This window comes from Myotis daubentonii, chromosome X, assembly GCF_963259705.1.
Source record: "Myotis daubentonii chromosome X, mMyoDau2.1, whole genome shotgun sequence".
NCBI lineage: Eukaryota > Metazoa > Chordata > Mammalia > Chiroptera > Vespertilionidae > Myotis > Myotis daubentonii.
The window spans coordinates 100,685,067-100,706,569 of NC_081861.1; the positions used below are offsets into that span (position 1 = coordinate 100,685,067).

The 21,503-nt window shown below is 46.3% G+C and overlaps 1 pseudogene; it reads right to left on the reverse strand.

The window, feature by feature from the left end:
* Positions 1-5,040: 5,040 nt before the first annotated feature.
* Positions 5,041-20,561, reverse strand: LOC132223571 (pleckstrin homology domain-containing family G member 5-like; annotated as a pseudogene).
* Between the last annotated feature and the right edge of the window lie 942 nt (positions 20,562-21,503).

The following is a 21,503-nucleotide window of genomic DNA, read 5'->3' on the forward strand; positions in this document are numbered from 1 at the left end:
AAATGTTTGCTGTGTGGAGACCCCAATACTCTGTAACTTCCAAATTGGTGAACACCCCACTATCTTGATGTGAATGCTCTAAGCCAGTGGTTCTCAACCTTCTGGCCCTTTAAATACAGTTCCTCATGTTGTGACCCAACCATAAAATTATTTTCATTGCTACTTCATAACTGTAATGTTGCTACTGTTGTGAATCATAACGTAAATATCTGATATGCAGGATGGTCTTAGGTGACCCCTCTGAAAGGGTTGTTCGACTGCCACAGGTTGAGAACCCCTGCGAGTCTAAGCCCTTAAAGCAGGGGTCCTCAAACTTTTTAAACAGGGGGCCAGTTCACTGTTCCTCAGACTGTTGGAGGGCCGGACTATAGTTTAAAAAAAAACTATGAAGAAATTCCTATGCACACTGCACATATCTTATTTTGAAGTAAAAAAACAAATGGGAACAAATACAATATTTGTATTTGCATGTGGCCCGTGGGCCGTAGTTTGAGGACCCCTGAAAAGTGTAAACACTCTCCTCCTAGCATAAGGCACACAATCTGGCCCACACCAATAAGACACAGTTGTTTACTGCCAGCTATATAAGCACAGGACCTTCTTCAGTCTACATCTCCTGCCTGATAAAAGGAGGACTCCACGTCGCTCCATGAGACAAGCCCCTGACTGACTGCTCTGCTGTGCGAGCCTGAGCCAACTGCAGCCACCTGTCTGTCTCTGTCTTCGTTGTCTGTCTTTCGGTGTGCATCACTGGGTGGCCTTTGCCAGAGCCTAGGACCCACTAGGAATAGGTAAATAAACCTTGTGTGTTCATGTGTTCCGGTTCGGCTCAACTATAGTACCAGGGGGTAGGCCGTTATTGTTGACCCCTGGTCACCTGCGTATGTCCCACTAAATCTAGGCAAATAATTAATTAATTGGGGCATAATTGGGACAAACCAGATCTTGGTTTCATTAAAATATTGTGGTTTGGGGGTTTTTTTTTTAGTCTCTATGTCATTTATTTATGCTCTAATCTTTATTATTTCCTGCCTTCTACTTACTCTGGGCTTTTCTTGTTGTCCTCTCTCTAGTTCTTTTAGTAGTAGGATTAAATAGTTCATTATTAATTTTTCTTGTATTCTGAGGTAGGCCTGAAATGCTACAAACTTCCCTTTCAGAACTGCTTTTGCTGTGTCGCAGAGATTTTGGATTTTTATGTGTTAATTTTCATTTGTTTCCAGAAAGTTTTTGATTTCTGTCTTGATATCATTGGTAACCCATTCATTGTTTAATAACATGCTATTTAGCTTCCATATGTTTGCATGTTTTTTGTTTATTTTTTACTTTAGTTGATTTCTAATTTCATTCCACTCTGATCTGAAAAGATACTTGATATGATTTCAATCTTCTTAAGCTCTTAGAGCCTTGCTTTGTGCCCTAAAATGTGGTCTACCTTTGTGAATGACCCATGTGCACTTAAGAAGAATGTATATTGTGAAGCTTTGGGGTGAAATGTTCTATAAATATCAATTAAATCTATCTGATCCAGTGTGTCCTTTAGAGTCACTGTTTCCTTGTTAATTTTTATCTGAAAGATCTATCCAGTGAAATCAGTGGGATGTTAAAGTCCCCTACTATGACTGTGTTGTTGTTGATATCTCCCTTAAGTCCTCTATAAGTTTTTTTAAATATATTTAGATGATCCTCTATTCGGTTTATATATGTTTACCAGGGTTATATCCTTCTGTTGGTTTGATCCCTTTAGTATTATGTATTGACCTTTCATCTCGCTTGTGATGGCCTTCATTTTGCATTCTATTTTTTCAGATATGAGTATTGCTACTCAGATTTTTTTTTCTTTTCCATCCCTTCACTCTCATCCTGTGTGAGTATTTTGTTCTGAGGTGGGTTTCTTGTAGACACTATATAGTTGGGTCATGTTTTTATATTCACTCAGCTACCCTATGTCTTTCGATTGGAGCATGTAATCAATTTACATTTAAAGTTATTATTGATAGGTTCTTTATTATTGCCATTTTAATTCTGTATGCCTAGGTGCTCTCTTTATTTCTTCTCCTCACAGTTGCCCCTTTAGCATTTCTTGTAATGCTGGCTTGGTGATGGACTCCTTTAGCCTTTTTTTTTTTTTTTTTTGTCTGCGAAGCTCTTTATTTCACCATATGTTTTGAATGATAGCCTTGATAGATATAGTAATATTGGTTCTAGATCCTTGCTTTTCATTACCTTGAGTACTTCATGCCATTCCCTTCTGGCCTGTTGAGTTTCTGATAGAAAATGAGGTGTCAGCCTTATTGAAACTCCTTTGTAAATAAGTTTGCTTTTCTCTTGCTGCCTTTAAGATTCTCTCTTTGTCTTTAATTTTTGGCATTTTAATTATGATGTGTCTGGGGTTTGGCCTATTTGTATTCTTATTGGTTGGGACACTCTGTACCTCCTGAACTTATGTGACTTTTTCCTTTACCAGGTTATGGAAGTTTTCTGCCATTATTTCGTCAAACATGTTCTCTATCCCTGTCTCTCTTTCTGCCTCTTCTGGCCTGTCTTCTATTCAAATATTGTTACATTTCATGTTGCCCCACAGCTGCCTTAAGCTGCTCTCCTGTGTGTGTTTTTTTTATTTTTTTTTTCTTTTTGGTTCTCTGATTGAGTGATTTTTTTTTTTAACTCAGTCATCTAATTCACTGATTCGATCCTCAGCTTCCCCTAACCTGCTCTGTATTCCTTCCAATGTGTTCTTTATTTGTGTTATGTCTTTCTTTATTTCTGTTTTCATAGTTACTATATATTTTCTCATGCTGCTGAACATCTTTACTATCATTACTCTGAACTCTATATCAGATAAATTTCTTATCTCCAGTTCATATATCTCTTCTTCTGAAGAATCTCTTGTTCTTTCATTTGGGGGTTGTTTCTCTGTCTCCTCATTTTGGTTGCCTTTTTGAGTTTGTAACTATGTATTTGGTAGATCTGCTATGCCTCTCAATCTCTAGTACAGGACAGTGTCAAAAACCATTTCTGACTAATTAGATCAGGAAAAGACTCAAAGCCTCCAGAGACCACCTCTGCCTACAGTCTTATTAGATTCATCTTGAATATTCCTCAGGCAATCATCCACAGTTGTGAGAATTTTTTTCAGCAGGGTTGGTGTAATTGCTTCTGCCTGGAGGCTAATTTCTATTCTGTCTCTTAATGGGCCTCAGAAACTCCGAATGTGGAGCAAGGTTTTTTCTCCTTAGGGAGGGTCAACTGTCTTTCCCACCCCACCCCACCCCCCGCACCCTCCCATCCCCGTGCAAAGCCACCTGGATAGTAAATGTCTGCTTGAGAACGATGACCTCTGGAGCAGGAGGGAATGACTCAGCACAGGAAACCAGGGTGTCTGCTTTCTGATCTCTAACCCCATAGCCTCCAACCCTGGCTACTACTCACACAGCTCCAGTCCACTCTGCTTGCCCTCTGCTGGAGCAAAAGGTGAGTGGCTACACAGAGGATTTTTTGTATTTTGCCCTTTAAGATAGTGCTTGCATTTTCAGCCATCTCTCCCTGGCACACAGTAACCCTGATGCTTTTCACAGCTACATGTTATGTCAGTACCCTTCTCATTTCTGGTGTTCTCTGTTGTGGGGCCCAGCTTGGGGGTTAGACCCCAGAGTCCTCAGTGGCAACCCCCCATGGCTGAGAAATCTCTCCAGAACTTTAGTTGCTGTCTGTGGGAGCCCAGCTATCGCTTTCGTGAATCTGCTTCTCCTATCAGTCTCTATTCGGTCTCCACTTTCTGTCCTAAGTTATCTGGGTTCTTTCCAGCAAGTCTTCAGTTTATTATTCAGGAATTTTTTTTTCTGTATTTCAGTTGTAATTCAAGTTTGGTCCTGGGTGTGTGTCTGTGCAGCATTCACTTAGTCTGCCACCGTTTTTAATCTCTCCTTCTACATTTTTACCTATCATTCTTCTCTACATATTTCATAAAATCTTCCTTTCGCATAGGCTCTTTGGGGTTCTTCTGTATTTGCCTCACTTCTTGGTACTGCCAGGCCTTCATTGCATGTCCTGATACATAACTTTTACTGATGAAACCAAAGTACTGTGATCAGATCTATGTTTGTTGTGTCACAAAATTGAAGAATGACTTCATGGACAAAGAAGGCAAGTGAAAACAAAATTTATTGAGAGATAGACAGACTCCCTCTAGTATGGAAGGTTCCCAAGTGGGTTGTTACAGAAGTTCACTGTCTAGGGCCATATCTATGCCCTGCTGGCTTCTGATTGGTTCTTTCAAACAATTCTGCCTTAGCAACATCTTTGGGATTTGTTATTTCATAAGCCTCACTGACTGTCTTGTTATTGGTTATCTGAAAGCTGCCTGCCCTAGCAACATCCATACTTTTTTATTTCATTTTTTAAATTTTTATATTGATTTCAGAGAGGAAGGGAGAAATAGAAATATCAATGATGAAAGGGAATCATTGATTGGATGCCTCCTGTATATTGGACCAAGCCTGAAACCCAGGCATGTGCCTTGACCAGAATCGAACCTGGGACCCTTTGGTCTGCAGGCCTACGCTCTATCCACTGAGCCAAACCAGTTAGGGCAACATCCATATTTTTTAATGCTCAAGTACCTGCCAGCAGGATGGATCTGATTGAGGACTACCATGTCAGGTCCCAGGTGATGTCACTGTCTTTTCCCACTCAACTTGGTTCAGTCTAGGTCACTTTGTTTCTGTGGCTGGGTTCAGTTCTTTATTCTATATCCCCTTCCATGGTCCCATCTCTAACTACCTAGTCCTCTTCTTTCTCCTCATTTCCCCCTCCAATTTGCAGAGCCCAACTGCTGTTGGGAATAGGGTCAACAATCACTCTGGCTACTTCCATCTGAAGAGGTACATAGTAGGGGGTGTTAGGACTCCTCCAGAGGCAATCTCACAGCCCATGGAAGATGGGAGCTGACATTTGAGGTTCCATTTCCATGACCATTTGTAACCCTGATTGCTTCTATCCTGGGATCTGTGGGTTTTCTTGGGGCCTTTAGGAAATGAGCTACAGATCCTTCAGGGGCTCACAGGAGTACCAGTCACTCTGATCAGGTGCTGCTGGATTCTCCTCCTGGTCTTCCCCTTTCTCAGTCACACCTGGTGTCCAGACCTTCACTTTTGAGTGGCGAATCTAGGAATCAATCCCGTTGACCTTGTCTGCAGTGATCATAGACAGGATCACTATATAGGCCCTTCCCATAGAGGGCTTAGGGCAGAAGAGAGAGAGAGGGGCGAGATTTCACCAGTACCATATCTTCAGGGAACAAAAGGGAAATGGCTGTTTTAGTAAACTGCTGTAAAGTCTGCTGAAACTTCACTAAAGCCATAAAGTCCTATGTATCTGTTTCTTTGTCTAACAACAGGTCATTGGTAAGGAATGGACAGCCATACAGCATCTCACAAAGGCTAAGGCCTAAATTTTGAGGAGTATTTCTAATTGTAAGTAATGCTATGGGGAGCACTGTGGGCCATGGAAGGTAACTCTCCTGGGTGAGCTTTCAGAGATGTCTCTTTAAAATATTGTTAACTTTCTCCACTTTTCCTGAGGACTGTGGCCTCCAAACACAATGTAAATGATATTGAGTCCCCAAAGCTTTTTGAGACTTGCTGGGTGACTCTTGCTTTAAATGATGGGCCATTGTCACTCTGGAGGGTTCTAGGCAACCCAAATCAGGGAATAATTTCAGAAACTAAGATGTAAACTACTGCTTGTGCCCCTTGTCCTGCAAAGGAATGCTTCCAACCAATTAGTGAAAGTGTCTACCTACGCTAGGAGGTATTGATTCCCTCTTGATTTAGGCATATGGATAAAGTCAATCTGCCAGTCTTCCCTAGAGTGTGTTCCTGTCCTTTGAGTTCTGGGTAGGACAAGCTTTTTATTATGAGGATTATTCTTTTAGCATATCTCACAGGTCCTAATGACCTGTTGGGTAGTTCTCAGGAGATTCTTGCCTATGAACAACTGCTAAATCATCTGATGGAAGTACTGGTATAGGGTTCGAATAACTTTCCATCTACTGGCCTCATACAGGAGTAGTTTACCTTCATTGGTTTGTATTCATCCAGAGGTATGCAGAGAATGCCCCCTGCAAGGGCCCATTCCTTTCCAGCTGGGGTATATTGGAGCTTTAATTCTCTAAGAGAGTCCTCCCAGATTAAGGATGCTTCCATGTTCCCAGTTAATGGATTCCTAGCAGCCACCTTGGCAGCTATCTCAGCTTTCCTGTTTCCTTCTGAAATCTCATCCAGGCCCTTTTGATGACCTCAGCAGTGTACCTCCCCCAGTCTACCTGGGGGAAGGTAGACTGCTGATAGGAGCCTATCGATTTCCTTATGATATTTAATGGATCTGTTAGCTGTCAGGAAGTGCCTTTCCTTCCAAATGGCTATGTGGGCATAAAGAACTAGAAATGCATACTTAGAGTCTGTGTAAATGTTTACTCTCTAACCTTGGATTAATTTTAAGTATCTTGTGAGAACAACCAGCTCTGCCTGCTGGGCACTAGTCCCAGGAGAGAGGGGTGCACTTTCAATAGTGCTATCAAAGGTTACAACCACATAGCCTGCTTTTCAGACCCCTTGCTCCACAAAGGAGTTTCCATCCATCTGCATAAAGTATTAAGTCTGGGTTCTCCAAGGGAGTTTTTCTCACGCCCTCACTTTCTGCATAAGTTTGAAGTATAATCTGCTCACATCTGTGCCTTATGTCTTCACCCTCCTCGGGAAGGAATATGGTTGGATTAAGAATGGGAGTAATTTTTAGCTGAAAAGCTGGTCCCTTTAATAAAAGTGCCTGGAACCTGAGAAGATGGCTATCTGAGAGCCAAAATCCTCCCTTGGAGATTAAGAGGTTAGACACATTACACATTACGGGGGTGTAGATAGCAAAGTCTCTTCCCAGTGTCAGTTTGGTAGCTTCTGGTAACAGCAAGGCTACTGCTGCCACAGCTGAGGCAGGCTGGCCAGCCTTTGGCTATGATGTCCAATTTCTTGCTCAGGTACCCCAATGATTGTTGTATAGGACCACAGGGATGGGTCAGAACCCCAAGGCCATACTACCTCTTTCAGTCATATATAGATTAAAATCTTGATAAGTGGGAAGACTCAGAGCCAGAGCCTGGAGAAGTGTTGAGAGCCACTGGCAAAACACTGGGGCTTCTTTAAATATGTCAACTGAAACTCAGAGCGAAAGGCAAAGCCACGCCCTGAGGGCGGAACCAGTCAAGAGATTGGAAGCCACTCAGTCTGACTTTCCCTTCCAGTGTTAAGGGGATGGATTTCATGATGTCATCAGGAACTCAAGGCCTACCCAGATGTGATGTAACTTCCTGTGATTCAAGTATAAATAAATCTGCTTCCTGTGCTGGCTCTCTCTGTCTGTCCCTCCATGAGGGGGCAGATGCCATAGAGGTGTCTGTCCCTCCATCAGAGGGCAGACACCACACCCAGGCCCAGCTTTCTCTATTTCTGTCTCAGTCTTGTGTTTTATTCATTTTCCTTAAACCTCATAGTGTTCTATTCAAGATTTCATCAACCCCCACATTCTCTCTCTCTGCACTGGTCATGGGAAGAGAGAAACCCCCCTCCTATATCTGGCGCAATGAACAGAGACCCTGAACACTGGATATCTTCTACACTAATAATAGACAAACATGGTAATTGACTGTACCTTCGCTATGCCCGCCATTGGCTGATCAGAGTGATATGCAAATTAACCATCAACAAAGATGGTGGCTAATTTGCATACTGCAGGCAGGGCGGGACAGTGCGAGCCGCCATTCAGGCCCCTGTGTGTGACCCGGGGAGGGGGGGGGGCCTCAGGTGAGGCAATCGGCTTTGCTTGCCTGAGCCTGAGCCTCTGCCGACCGGGGACACAGGGCCCTCTCCCAGAGAGAGAGAGAGAGAGAGAGAGAGAGAGAGGCGGAATTTGGCACCCCGCATCCCTCCCTGATCAACCACTGTGATTCCAAGCCAGTGAGGGCTGCCTTCAGGCCGCAGCTCCAGGTCCCTCACCCCCACCCCAGACCCAAGAGCACAGTGCTGGAAGGGGCACCCAAGGGTTCTGGAATGCAGCTCGAGGGGCCGGCATGACGTGGGAGGGGGCTGTGTTTACACCGCCAAGTTCCCTACTTCTTCCCTGGCCCATGCATCCCTCCTCCTTCCCCTCAGAGGCCCTGCCTACATGCTTGCTGGGTAGGCCCAACTGCACCAGGGAGTGAGCCATGGCAATCAGGATGGCCACTTCCTGGGATGGGACGGCCGGACCACAGCGATTCATGCAGGCAATGAGGCCTGTGGGGCATAGGCAGCCCTCAGGTGGTGGAGGTGGCTGGCCAAGCCGAGCCTGGCTTCAGTGGGGCCAGTGGGAGCCCGAGGCCACCCCAACCCCCACAGACCCTGGGTGGATGGTGGCTCAGTGGAGAGCAGTGTCTCCATGCATGGTGCCCAGGGGCGGCTATGAGCTGCTGCAACCCTGCCCCACACTCCAGGGAGGGGGAGAAAGCTCGCAGCTACCAGCACCCTAGGCTGCACCACCTGTGCCTCAGCCTGCCAGGTTAGCAAGGTCCAGAGCAGGTGAGCTGCTCCCTTCCCCCAGTGGTAGAACAGGGAGGAGAGCACTGGGTGCAGGGAGGGGACCTCAGCTGGGATCCTCCTGGTGTGGGGAAAGGGCCCAGCCTGGCCCCGGTGGGGAGCTTAGGAAGTCTGGCTAAGCAGGCGCTGGTTCATACCAACTCTTACTCTGCCATCTTCCTCCAGCTCTTCAAGCTAGCCCCTCTACCCCCCCTCCCAACCCGGCTGGAGGAACGGGCTCTGGGTGACTTCCCTGAGCTCAGACTGTGGACCCAGAGACATCAAGGAAGAGTGCCCAGCCTGGCCTGGGCAGGGGCCAATGCAGAACTACCAGGGCAGAGTTGCTTCAGTGTCTCGGTGAAGTTTGCAACTGACCCAAGGAGGAAACCTGAGAGGGGAAAGGCCAGGAGGCATGAATTGCCAGCACTTTAGCCACTTGAAAACAGCTCCACTAGGAATGTGAGGTGGTTGTATGTTCAGCTGAGAAGTGAGGGAGCTGAATTCCACCGTCGCTGGGCTCCTGTTAGTCTGAGGCCCAAGCGTCCACCACGACAAGGAAAGAACAGAACAAGGGGCCCGGAAGTAGGGAAGACAATTGAAGAAAACCATGTCTAGACTTTTCCCAGCCCTCTCCTTCTTTCTGCTGCCTACAAGAGCCCCAGGCCCGGCCACAGTTCTGTCTCCACCTTTTAGTCCCCTATTCTCCAACTGCAGAGGAAAGAAATAAGGAAGGAGTCTGTGCTGCCTTCAGAAAGTATCTATATACCTGATTGGCCAGTTGCCTTCCACAGAGGGAGGCCAGACTGCGGCTTAGGCCTGCTCCTCACAGGGACATCAGTAGGACATCCTGTGAGGGCTCCCAGACTGTTAGAGGGGGCAGGCTGGGCTGAGGGATGCTTCCCAAGTGCACAAATTTTTGTGCACCAGGCCTCTAGTAATTAATAATTAAGGACCACAAGGGCACACTCTGGAAGGCACGCGAGTGCATATTTAAGGTAAGTGGGGAGTGTAGTAGTAAAATTTTCAACTGGGTGTAAAATTCTGGGAAAATTTAGGGACTCAGAAGGAGTCTCCACTCTATTTGAGCTTTAAAAAAAGCTATAGCATGTCCTCTCAAGTTCTGTGTGTGCTGTCTGTGTATTATCACATTATTTACTTGTTATTTTAGCTTAAGCTGGTTTTTAAAAGTATACCATTGATTAAAATGGAAACAGGAATTCAGCTAAATTACAAAGATTTTTCTCTGGGAGAGAGTGGTATGCCATTTTCTGCTTTTTCCATGTTTCCCAGATGGAGAAAATGCCTTTTGAAATCCCGCCCGAACAAGGAGAACTTGCATTTTAAATCCTCCCACTTCCAGCAGTCTCACTGGCTTGTGGCCATGTGATTAAGGCTGTTTTTCAAAGAATGGAATTGGATAATTGGGTTTAAATTTGGTTTATAAAATATCTACAATATAAAATTGAATTTGTTCGTTAAATGTGCCTTGCGTATTTTAAATGTACTGTCATTATATGTCTGAATTTCTGTCTCACTATCAAAGAGGACTGAAAATCTTAAGAGTTTAGAATTAAAGTTAAGGTTTAAGAAGTTATATAATTCTAATGAATTTTCCATCTAAATCTAGTTAGAAAGGAGGATTAATTCTGCATTTTTAACCAAGTGTAATGATAAGCAAGTTATATTTCCTATCTGAAAAAAGAGGGCTTAAGCAACCACCATACTGGCCTCAACACGTGGCAGCTGCCATCTTGGGCCACATGGCACATGGCCGCCATCTTAAAACAACAACGGCCTGCCCCTCCTTTTGAATTAGCCAATCACAAAAGGAATGTTTGCTTACTGAGGCAGAATGGAATTTCAGGGGCAGAGTTTTTTTTATATCAAAATTATTTATTAATTAAGAGATTTTTAAATATAAACTTTTTAAAATTAAATCTTTATTGTTCAGATTATTACAGTTGTTCCTCTTTTTCCCCCCATAGCTCCCCTCCACCCGGTTCCCACCCAACGCTCTGCCCTTACCCCCCCTCCACTGTCCTCATCCATAGGTGTCCGATTTTTGTCCAATCTCTTCCAGCATCCCCCACACCCCTTTCCCCCCAAGAATAGTCAGTCCACTCCCTTTTTATGCCCCTGATTCTATTATATTCACCCATTTACTCTGTTCATCAGATTATTTATTCACTTGATTTTTAGATTCACTTGTTGATAGATGTGTATTTGTTGTTCATAATTTGTATCTTTACCTTTTTCTTCTTCTTCCTCTTCTTAAAGGATACCTTTCAACATTTCATATAATACTGGTTTGGTGGTGATGAACTCCGTTAGCTTTTTCTTATCTGTGAAGCTCTTTATCTGACCTTCAATTCTGAATGATAGCTTTGCTGGGTAAAGTAATCTTGGTTGTAGGTTCTTAGCATTCATCACTTTGAATATTTCTTGCCACTCCCTTCTGTCCTGCATAGTTTCTGTTGAGAAATCATCTGACAGTCGTATGGGTACTCCCTTGTAGGTAACTGACTTTTTTTCTCTTGTTGCTTTTAAGATTCTCTCTTTGTCTTTTGCTCTTGGCATTTTAATTATGATGTGTCTTGGCGTGGTCCTCTTTGGATTCCTTTTGTTTGGGTTTCTCTGTGCTTCCTGGACTTGTAAGTCTATTTCTTTAACCAGGTAGGGGATGTTTTCTGTCATTATTTCTTCAAATAGGTTTTAAATATTTTGCTCTCTCTCTTCTTCTGGCACCCCCATAATTTGGATGTTGGTATGCTTGAAGTTGTCCCAGAGGCTCCTTATACTATTTTTATATTTTAGGATTCTTTTTTCTTTTTGTTTTTCCGGTTGGGTGTTTTTTTCTTCTTCATATTTCAAATCTTTGACTTGATTCTTGCAATCCTCTAGTCTGCTGTTGGAACTCTGTATAATATTCTTTATTTCAGTCAGTGTATGCTTAATTTCTAGTTGGTCCTTTTTCATAACCTCGAGGGTCTCACTAGATTTCTTGAGGGTCTCACTAAATTTATCAGCAGTTTCTAGAAAATTCTTGAATAACCATAGAAGTGTAATTTTGAACTCTATATCCTGTAGTTTTCTTTCCTCCATTTCTTTCATTTCTGACCTGTTTCTTTGTCTCCACATTTTTTATGCTTCCCTGTGTTGATAGAGTGCCTTTCAGTGCTAGGTGTCCTATGGGGCCCAGTGCCTCAGCCTCCCCAATTACCTGAGGTGGACACTCTTGGTGCACCTTTTTGTGGGCTTTGTGCACAGTCTTGTTGTAGTTAAGCCTTGATTGTTGTAGGTATCACTGGGAGGAATTGACCTCCAGGGCAATTTGCTGTGAGAATCAGCTGTGTCTACAGTGGGAGAACTTCTGTGCTGGAGACACCCTTCTGGGGCAAGACTTGCTTCAGTGGGGCTTTGGTGCTCACTGAGTCTGCCCGCTGAGTGTGTCCCTTATGGATCTGAGGAGTTGTAATTCGATGATCCCACTCTGACCACTGGGTACACTGGCTCTTGGATCTCTAAGGAGGTGCTAATTTAGCCTCTTCCTGAGGCTACCCAGCAGGAGCTATGGAGAGATCTGCAGATTCCTCTTCTTTGTTTGGGGTTTGGAGATGCCTATATGAGGCCCAGCTGTGAAGCAATGCAAGCTACTGTGGGGCCTTGGTCCTTCTTTTGGAAGTTCTGGGTCTCTGTGACCCAGCTACAGTTTGTTAGGTAATTTTCAGATTGCAAAGGGCCTTGCCTTTCATATGCAAAAGCCTCTGCACACAGCTTGGGTGGGGCAGCGTCTTGGGAATCAACAGGTTGGAGCAAACAGCTATGGCTGATCCTCAGCCCTACCCTAAGAGGCCCCAGGTCTCAGTGTCCCGATGTAATCACTGCAAGCACCTCTGAGAGAAAGCGGCCCGTGAGTTCTGACCGATGCCAGACAGTCCAGTTTCTCCCTGTATGATCTGGGTCCCCAGAGACTCGCCCGGAACTGGAATTCAGAGCAGTTGGGAGCTTGAGACTCCCTCTCGATTGAAAAAGACAACTGCGTCCTCATTTGCTAGCCCTTTCCATGTGCGCCTCCATACCTCTGCACTTTACTTCCGCACCTCCTCTGAGTCTCAGTGTGCTTTTCTCTTTCCTTCTAGTTGTAGAATTTCCACTCAGCCAGCCTTCCTGTGGTTCTGGATGATGTCCATTTTGTCTTTTAGTTGTATTTTTGAAGTGGTTGTGTGAGGCAGCAATTTCCGGTGTTTACCTATGCCGCCATCTTGGTTTCTCCCAGAGGCAGAGTTTTAAGGCGGAGTTTATGAGGAAAGTCCAGGCGATGGAGCCGCATGTATGCCTCGCGGATTTATTTACTATATTTTTTCTATGAAGATGCTTATTCTTATTGCTTAATAAATTAGCTTTTAAAATATAATCTAGGTCTTATATAATTTTAGTTATACTAGAGGCCCGGTGCACGAAATTCATGCACTGGGGATGGGTAGGGGGTCCCTTAGCCCAGCCTGTGCCCTCTCACAATCCGGGACCCCTCCCTCCTTACCACCCACCTGCTTGCTGCTTCCTACCGCTCAGCTTGCTGCTCCTTAGTGCTGCCGCGAAGGCCTTGGGTCTGCTGGGTGCTGGTCTTGCAGGTTTGTGTCTCTGATACCCCCAGCAGCCCCAGCACCTTGATGGAGGGGCTTGGGGCTGCTGGGTGCAGGGGCTGCAGATCTGTGTCTTCGATCAGGCCCTCAGAAGCCCCAGTGCCGAGGTGGTGGGCCTTGGGTCTACTGGGTGCCGAGCCTGCAGGTTTGTGTTTCTGATTCTGCCCCCAGCATCCCCAGCTCTGTGATGGTGGGGTTTGGGTCTGCTGTGCTGGGGCTGCTGGGTGCAGGACCTGCTGGTTTGTATCTCTGATCAAGCCCCCAGCAGCCCCAACACCACCTTAGCAGGGCTTGGGGTTGCTGGGTGCCGGGCTACCCTGCGTGTTTGTGTCTGTAATCCAGCCCCCAGCAGCCCCAGCAGCCCCAGCACCACCTAAATAACTTAAGGGAAATTTTATTTAGTCTTCTTTTAAAAGCAATCTAGTTTAAAAATGAGTTGCAGTTAAGAGAGAACAAAGAACATGGTACCTAAGAGTGAGATAGACAGACAGAGGAGAGGATGGGCACTGGTCAGGGGCTTACATGCCAACTGTTCTCCACGTGGAAAATGATGTAAAATCGGTTTCTTTATTTTTCTGCTCAATGGTCTTCTCCAGCGAGTGGAGTGGCATCTGCTCGCTTCTCCCTGGGGCCTGGCTTGGTGGTCGCCTTGGGGTCTGGCTGCGCTCCAGCGGGCTCTGCACAGACCTGCCTGCTCCGCCTGGCCCTGTCCACACGTTGCTTCCTCCGAGTCTTCCTTGGGCGCAGCCAGGTCCATCACCTCCTACTGTGTGTCGCACCGCTTCCACAGGCAGAGAAAGAGGCCCACACGGAGTTCAGGTCTGCAGGGAGCTGGTCCTCTGCTTTCAGAACTTTCGGGATCTCTGCTTGCAATTGTTCCCTTCCATGACCTTCCTTCCCTACCTGCGGTGTCTTCACAGAGCACTGCATGCCTGCCCTCCAGCAGCAGGTTGTCTTTGTATGGCTTTCAGGGCAGCCTTCCGGGCCTGGTGGCCGCACTGCGGCCCTTCCAGGTTGGGCGCTGGGCCTGAGGCCTGCCCAGGAAGGTGGGCGGCTCCCCAGCAAGTCCTGCTGCACCAGGCGCACATGCGCCTCCCTCCCCCCCCGCCCCCCACGGAGCCCTCCAAGCATGGCGGCTCCACGCTGTGCTCAGGGCCTGGGGGTTAAGCAGCAGGGTGGTCCTGATGCAGTAGAGCTGGGCCAGCTGGGTCAGCTTCTGGTGCTGGGCAGAGATGGGGGGGGCAGCTCAGGCTGGACCCTGGGGGAGGTCCCTGAGGGCAGCTCTCTGCTCCTCCTGGAGGGCCCTTTGGGCCCCCCCACCAGGCAGGTGGTCCTGCCCTCCATCTCTGATAGCTGGGAGCCACTGCCAGGGCTTTGTGTGCCCCAGCAATTCCAGCGGGGCCCAGCTTCCTGAGGGGAGCCCCGAGTCCTAGTGCCGTTGGCTGTGGCAGCCAAGCAGAGTTCCGAGAGGCTGCGGCTGGGGGCTGGGGGCGCCCTCTGGGTGGCGGCCCCTGCCAGCAGCTGCAGGAGGCTGGCCGCAGATTTGGACTTGAGCAGGTGGGGCAGGCGGGACAGCAGCTGGACAGGGGGGGCGGCAGCGGAGGCGGGGCCAGGGCCAGGGTGAAGGGGCCTGTGGTAAATCTAGGGGCCGGGGCGCTGGCTCCACCACAGGGGCTGGGGTTGAAAAGTCTTGCAAGGAGGTGGGGGAGAGGGTGCTGTAGGCGGAGTCCGTGGAGCAGGAGCTGCCCTCCCCGGGGCCCAGGGCCAGCAGCTCGCTGGTCAGTGTGACAGATGAGGCGGTGGTACTGAGGGACATCTCGTCCGACTGGGAGCTGAAGGGGCCGCCCTCGAACTCGGGAGAGGAGAGCGTCTCCCGGGCTCCAGCACCACCATGGCCAGGGTCTCTGTGGAGCCGTCCGAGGCGCAGTGCTTGGTGTCCAGGCTGTTGCTGCTTTTGCGCAGGATGGTGGGGGAGCTGGTGGCGGAAGTGCTACTCTCCCCACCCTCCTCTTCCTCTTCCTCCTCCAGGCTCTGCAGGTGCTGCTCGCTGCCCGCGTGCTCCTGCGCATGCAGCTGCTGCAACTGGTTCTGGGCATTGTAAATGGAGTCCACCCAGCCCCGGCACAGAGCCTGCCCGCTGGCCTGGAACGTGTAGGCCCCCACGGCGCTGTGGACCTCGTTCAGGTAGATGAGGAGGAAGGAGCCAGGGTCCCGCAGCTCCCGGCACACGATCTTGTCCACCAGCAGTGGTGACCCTGGTCCCCTCAGCCTCCTTCACTGCCTTGGTCACTGAGAGTAGGGCCGTGAAGAGGAAGCAGTACACATCCATCTTGCTGTGCTTTCCCTCCTTCATCCTCAGGCTGCCCCTCCAACAGCAGCTGGCACGTCTGCTCTGGGGAGGCACCAGGGATGGGCGCGGTCAGGTCCAGGTGCAGAAATTCCTTCAGGAGCTTGTCCACCTCATCGTTGTTACCCTCCACCACCTCATAGGCGTCCATGCGGCTCACCACGGCCGCCAGCTGCTGCCGCATGCACGTGTTTACGTGGTGGATGAAGCGCTCCACGGAGCTGATCATGGTGATGACGGCCTCCTTGGCACCCGGCTCGTCCGTCTTCCTCAGCACCAACTTGAGCAGCAGCGGGTACTTGGTGAGCCGCTGATGGGGCTTGGCAAGCATGTTGCTCAGCTTCAGCCGCTGGCACTGCTGGTGCTCCTCAGCCCACGTCACGTAGGCCCGGAAGAGGTCGTTGTCCCGCAGCAGGCTGCGCGAGTACTCCATGCAGCCCTCCTCCTCCATGAAATACCGGATGTAGGGCTTGAAGAGGGAGCCGAACATCTCAAAGCCTTTGAGGAGGTCCCGGGCTGCAGCAGTGCCCTCATGCGCAGCACCTTCTCCACCATTGGCGCCATCACGCTGCCCCACAGCCCGCAGTGCAGACATCTCGGGGATGTTGCTGAACAGGAGCGGGGTGTGCAGGTGTCCGGACTCCTCCCCTGGGCGACCCTTCACCCGGGAGTCCCCGCAGCTCCATTCACCCCCTCAGCCAGTGGGGAGCGCCCTCAGTGGGTCCACTGCTCTGGGCGCTGGGGAGGAGGAGGCCAGGGAGGGCGAGGCCCTGAAGCAGGAGGAGGCCGCAGAAGGCAGGAGAGGAGCCCAGGACTCACAGCGCCCCCACCACCCCGAGTCCGCTGGGGCCTGCACCCAGGAGTGCCATGGCTGTGGCAGGGCCACCGGCTGGGCTTGGAGGTGAGTCCTCCATGCACAGTCCCAGTGGCCTGCCTGGTATGGGTGGGGATTTCGGGTCACCTTGAGGGAGGCTCCGGCCTTTCTCTGCTCCTCTTCTGGCGGAGCGGTGGGACTCTAGCACTGAGGTTAGAGGAGCCGCCTTCCAGCCCCCAGGCCACTTCTTGGAGTCAGAAGTTGTGCATCGGCCTCTGACTAGGATGGGACCTCTGCACCCCCAGGGTGCATAAACACACAGGGCTTCCATCAGGCTCCAATGATTCCGGGAGGCCTCTCCACTCAGCTGATCCTGGGGCCGGGAGGCCTCGCTGCTCTGTGGCTTTGGGGCTGTTTGGCTTCGCTCCACCACTTGGAGCCTGCGTATGCAAATTAACCGCCATCTTTTAGCTTCTATAATTGAAACATTGTATCTTTTGGAGCTGTTGCTTCTGGAGCTCAGAGCCCAGTGGCAGGTGGCGGCAGGCGGGGAACCTTGGCTTCCTCCATTGCCGGGGCAACCAAGCCTCCTGATGGCTTCAGCTGCCTGGCTGCCGGTTGCCATTTTGGTTGGCAGTTAATTTGCATACCTTGCTTATTAGCCAATGGGAAGGGTAGTGAAGTTATGGTTAATTACCGTGTTTCTCTATTATTAGATAGGATGACAGACCAATGTTTTAATCAACCGGCTTTATAAAGGCTGACAATAGAAGTTCAAATCCTTAAAGGCTTGTAGATAAGAATATTCTCTAAAGGTAAAAGGTAAACTGAACAATGTCATTTAGGCATTAAATCTAATTATTAATAGCAGTCACCATGAATATTAAAGGAAAGTTATTTTATGTGATTTACATAAACTAATGGTATCATATGTCTTAAATCCTCTGAAGGTGACCACAGCTGTGCAGTGAGAAAATGGGCGAGCAGTAAGCATGTTTCTGCCAGCAGTTTTTCTGACATTCAAGATATAGCATATGAAAATTCAATGACCAGATTAAAAGTACTTAATTATATGGTCAATACCAAATCCTTTAATGTTAAGAACTGGTTTGAGTTTTTAATAATTTTTAAATTGGATATATTTGATGGTTTTTCCGAATGTAATACTTTAAGAATATAACTGAAGGACAGATTTTGTGGACCCCAAAAGGCCCTGGGGTACTGCAAAAAGATTTATTCCTTCTCCCCAAAAAGAAATAACTAAATTAGACCAATACAAGATACTTGAGATTGCATGAGGAAATTCTGCCAAATAAATAAAAAGAGAAATTATTATTTAATTAATTAATTAATAGCAATGTTTTATTTAAATATATATGCCTTGAATGTCATGCAAAGTTATTATTAAGTATATGCACAGACCAACAAAGTCATTTTTCTAATTTGTTGACTCCCATGTAACAGCAGTTTACAACTATCTAAAAAATATAAATGCCAAAAGGTTTAAAGTCATCTAGAAAATCCTGTCTTCCCTAAATCCTTAAATCCTGTCTTCCCTAAACCAAGGACACTTGGGAGTAAATGATTTGCATTTCCCTCCCTAAACAAAGGTTAAATAGCTTATGTCAAAGTATTTAAAGGGACGGATTAGCAGTAATCCAATTAATGTTATTTACTGTGCATAACTTAGGACAAATAAAATTAAAATAATAAACTTTATTTCAAATTAATTTAAAATTGGTGAATTAAAATGAATGTTCAAGAAAATTTAATGATACTGTACAGGAAACTGTTCCTGAAGTATTAACTAAAATTGTTATTGATGGTTCAAAAATTGCTTAACATGTTTTGAATCCTGAGCAGTCATATTTCTAAACAAAAAATTAAAAGTTATCAAGACTGCGTTGTAAAATTTCCCAAAAGCCTCCTAAAATTTTAAAAAATCAAAAATGGTGGGATACTACAGTGGTCAGCAAACCGCAGCTTGCAAGCCACATGCGGCTCTTTGGCCCCTTGAGTGTGGCTCTTCCACAAAATACCACATGCGGGAATGCACGTACAGTGTGATTGAAACTTTGTGACCCATGGGCAGAAGTCAGGTTTTGGCCTGGGCGAGTCTATTTTGAAGAAGTGGCATTAGAAGAAGTGGGGTTTGTCGGTCGGTTGGTCGAGCAATGGGAGACGTGGAGCAGGCGGGCCGTGGGACACGTAGCGCTGGGGAGGCGCACGTGATTCATGCACAAGTTGAGTGAGCCAGTCAGTCAGCAGTCTCATTGTGCAGTGGTTAGTGCTAGTAACATCCACAAATCGTGTGCAGGTGACAAAAGATAGACGAAACAAGTATACAAGACAAGTGTGGATGGGAGAGTTGGAAGGGGTCGACCTCAGCGAACGTACCTCAATCAGATTGAGGGCGTTTTTAGCAAAGGCCAGCTTAGGAGTACCCTAATTAAGTTAATAACAATGTACCTACCTATATAGTTTAAGTTTAAAAAATTTGGCTCTCAAAAGAAATTTCAGTTGTTGTACTGTTGATATTTGGCTCTGTTGACTAATGAGTTTGCCTATCACTGGGATAGTGGAATAATGTCCTGTAAGTAAAGGCCTTAATTGCTTTAATTTTTTTACTTGAAAATTATTTTTCATTTGTAATGCTAATAACAAGACACCCATGAACACACGTATGGTGTCAAAATAAGCCAAAGGAAAATCATTTGGCCAAAAAATGAAAAGGATCCCAAGTCTAATTTACAAATATTATTCCTTTAACCTTTGGTCGAGAATTTGTTTGTATATTTCCAGAAAACTCCTCCAAGCCCATGTGGATTCCTTCAACAACGAATTCCAGGAAGGAAGTGACCGGACTGCTCCAGCCACAAATAAGCAGTGGCCCCAGAACAACAGAAGAGAAACAGTCCAGAAATGAAGATAGTGAAGACGCCTTGCCATGCTAGCAGTCAGCAGCTGTGTGTCGCTGCAGGTTGCCCAGGACCAAACCAGAGAGGGTCGGACCTGCATTGCCAACGTTTGTCCACCATCCAAAACTGAAATATCGTTGTTAACATATACACATACGGAACTGTTGGACATTGAAATTGGGACTTTAAGAACTGTTGGCCCAAAAAGAAACTTACTGCAAACTGATTCCTTTAATGCCCAGAAGCAAAAGAGACTTTTCACTCAGTAGCTAAAATGTTAACATAGCTGTAGTTTGATTTCTCTACTATTGTTGTGTTTGCATTGATATTGATTTGTTATTAGTTTTATTTAGTCAAAGCCTTGTTCTTGATATTAAGTTTTAGTTTTAATTTTAGTTGCTTAAATGTAAATAAAGGGGGAGGTGTTGAGGGCCGCTGGCAAAACACTGGGGCTTCTTTAAATATGTCAACTGAAACTCAGAGCGAAAGGCAAAGCCACGCCTTGAGGGCTGAACCAGTCAAGAGATTGGACGCCACTCAGTCTGACTTTCCCTCCCAGTGTTAAGGGGATGGATCTCATGATGTCGTCAGGAACTCAAGGCCCACCCAGATGTGATGTAACTTCCTGTAATTCAAGTATAAATAAATCTGCTTCCTGTGCTGGCTCTCTCTGTCCCTCCATGAGGGGGCAGACACCACACCCAGGCCCAGCTTTCTCTATTTCTGTCTCAGTCTTGTGTTTTATTCATTTTTCTTAAACCTCATAGAGTTCTATTCAAAATTTCATCAACCCCTATGTTCTCTCTCTCTGTGTTGGTCACGGGAAGAGAGAAGCCCCCATCCCATAGAGAAGAGCCTGTTTAAGTTGTTTGATGGCCAATTCTGATGCTGGCTCCCATTCAAGTAAGGATAGATTTTCTTTCTGAGCTTACTTAATCATTTGATATAGAGGTTGAGCTATCTCCCCATTCCCTGGCGTCAATAATCTATGAAATCCAGTAATGCCCCAAATACATCTCAGTTGTTTTAAGGCATGGGACAGAAGGAAGAAATAGGCTTGACCCTATCCTCTCCCAACACCCTAGTTCTTCTATCAGGACTAAGCCCAAATATGTTATAGATGTCTGGCAGAGCTGAGCCTTAGACCTCTTTCTGCCAGGAAGTTGAGTAAGGCTCTTGTACCTTCTTGGGAGACCTTGTCAGAGGGGACACATAGTAAAATGTAATCAGCATACTGTATGACCTTAGTTTGTGGATGTTCAAAATGGCATAAATCTTGAGCTAAGGCCTGACCAAACAAGTGGGGTCAATCTCCAAACCTCTGGGGATCTTCAAATGCAAAAAAAGAAACTGAATAGGATGCAAAGGTATATAAAAGAAGGCCTCCTTAAGGTGTAGGACTGTAAGCCATTCTGCTTTCACTGTGTCCCATAGATTTTGTATTGTTGTGTTTTCATTGTCATTTGTTACCAGGATGCTTTTTATTTCTTCTTTGATCTCTTTGGTAACCCAATCATTGCTTAATAGCAAGCTATTTAACCTCCAAGTGTTTGATTTTTTTCATTGTTTTTATTGCAGTTGATTTCTAATTTTATGCCATTGTGATCTGAGAAGATGCTTGATATGATTTCTATCTTGAATTTGAAGATGCTTTGCCTGTGTCCCAATATGTGGTCTATCTTTTAAAATGTCCCATGTGCACTTGAGAAGAATATATATTCAGTAGCTTTGGGGTGAAATGTTCTGAAGATGTCAATTAATTCCATCTGATTTACTGAGTCATTTAGGATTGATATTTCTTTTCTGATTTTTTTTGTTTAGAGGATTTATAGAGTGGTGTCAATGGGATATTAAAGTCCCCTACTATGATTGTATTGCTGTTGATCTCATCCTTGATATCTTGCCAAATTTTTTTTTTATATTTGGGTGCTCCTGCATTGGGTGCATATATGTTTACCAGAGTTATATGCTCTTGTTGTATTGATTCATTTATTATTATGAAGTGACCCTCTTTATCTCTTGTTATGGCCTTCACTTTGAGGTCTATTTTGTCAGATATAAATATTGCTACCCTAATTTTGTTTTCATTTCCAGTTGCCTGAAAAAATTTTTTTCCATCCCTTCATTATCAGTCTATGTGAGTCCTTTGTTCTGAGGTGGGTCTCTTATAGACAG